The sequence below is a fragment of the Rhipicephalus microplus genome, chromosome 5 (assembly GCF_043290135.1).
Source record: "Rhipicephalus microplus isolate Deutch F79 chromosome 5, USDA_Rmic, whole genome shotgun sequence".
In the NCBI taxonomy this organism is placed as follows: Eukaryota; Metazoa; Arthropoda; class Arachnida; order Ixodida; family Ixodidae; genus Rhipicephalus; species Rhipicephalus microplus.
This window is the reverse complement of record NC_134704.1, coordinates 93,212,939-93,215,026: the sequence shown is the minus strand read 5'-3', so window position 1 is coordinate 93,215,026 and position 2,088 is coordinate 93,212,939.

The window sequence follows — 2,088 nt, the reverse complement described above, 5'->3', positions numbered from 1 at the left end:
GTGGGGACTTCGTGGCATAAAAGTGGCATCTCTACGTTCCTCGGCTGATATTTCTGGCACGTCTTGCACGCTTTGCAAAACTGTTCAATATCACCCAATTTACTGGGCCAGAACATGACCGTTCGTGCTCTGGCTTTCATTTTCTGTGCTCCCGCATGCGCCGTGTGAAGAAGGTTCATCATCGCCACTCTTTTAGACAGAGGTATGATTACCTTATTGCTGCAGAATACCAAGCCGTCCTGCGCATGTATCTCCTCTGTTGGGACTCTGGGTCCTGCCGGTCTCGTTTTCGGTAGCTGGCCCCGTCGCAGGATCCATCGTCCGACAATTCAGCGAGAAGAAGCGCCCGAACGAACGACAGAGATTTATTTACATGTTGAGAAGTGATCAACTGATCCAAAGAGAGAAGAGAGAGAGACATACAAAACGTCTTCGGCATTTTATAGCGCCGCGTTGCCAACACTGGGCGCATTGTCCGCATCGTCAGCCAATACGGTGGCCCCGGCACCTCGGCCACGAGGGAGGGGAAATACACCTCACAACAAATGGAGGGGCACAACCTAACACGATGCCCAAATATAGTCTCGACGCCCTAAAGATGCCCAAACATGGTCATGAACGCACAGCAGATTCCGGAATTCTCCCGGCGAGGGGGAAGAGCCTGAATGGGGAGGTGGGGGTCGACGACACAGTCGGTCAGGAACCAGTTCTCCCCGCAACTCCTCTTGCTTGGTTCCCTAGCGCAAAATCAGTGCTTTGACCTTTGTTCTCGCTTGGCTGCGAGGCCGTCTCAGGTGCAGGCTATCCCGGGAATGCGTCGACGATCTCCCAGAGGGGTTCGCAAACCTTCGGAGAATCCCAATGCTGGGGCCGGTCGTAACAGTCACTTTGTTCTCGCTTGGCTGCAAGGCCGTCTCAGGCGCAGGCTATCCCGGGAATGCGTCGACGATCTCCCAGAGGGGTCCACAAACCTTCGGAGAATCCCAATGCTGGGACCGGTCGTAACAGTCCAGGTGCAGGCTATCCCGGGAATGCGTCGACGATCTCTCAGAGGGGTTCGCAAACCTTCGGAGAATCCCAATGCTGGGGCCGGTCATAACAGTCTCTCGCGCGGGGGGGGGGGGGGTAAAGATCTCGATAGGATGAGGTTTGAAAGAAAGAAAGAAGAAAGAAAGAAAGAAAGAAAGTTTATTGAAATTGATTGGTTACAAATGGTGGTTACAATGGGGTTTACTACTGATACAGAGGGAGGTCCCAAAGTCAAGAGACTGTACAGGGGACCTCCCATAAGAGCTGAGTAAACAAAAGTACTTTAACGCAACAAAGATGTGTACACAAAGTAAACACTCAAAAAGAAGCAATTAACACTGAAACATCGTTGGATTATTTAAAAATTACAAAAGAAAGCAGAGATGATGAAAAGAAAGCAGAGATGATGAAGCAGAGATGATGATTGCAGCCACAGTCAGGAGAGATCAGCGCCGGCAGTCGCTTTGGTGACGACCGTCTTTGATGAAGTAGAGTGCACCACCTGCTTCAATGTGGGCTCAACAGACATCACATACGCACATGAGAACACAACTACTCAGCCGGTGAGCGCCGGACGATTCCGCCAAACTCCATCAGGTAATTTTCCCCTTTAACTGAATTAAAGGAAATACACAATTTATTCAAAATGTTACTCATACGTTAAGGTGACACAAATCAACAACACTGGAAGCACACCGAACCCTAAACCCTGGATAGCCGTGTCTTCAACGTTTTCAAACAAGTACACCTAAAAGAGTAAAAGAAAAATTACTAGGCCTTGTCTAGGTCAGGGGAAAAAAAGATGCCAGAGTTCTCGAGACATCCTCTCGCGCCAGGGGCATCGACTTAAGCCATCGGCGTTGCCATGGAGTGCACCCTTTTTGTAGCGTATGTCAAACATATATTGTTGCAAAACGAGGCTCCAACACAGCAGGCGGCCGTTCTGAGAGGACATGGTCTGTAGCCAGGTGAGAGGACAATGGTCCACTTCCACAACGAACTTGCTTCCGGCAATATAACAAGCCAGTTTCTGGACTGACCAAACCAAGCACGCACATT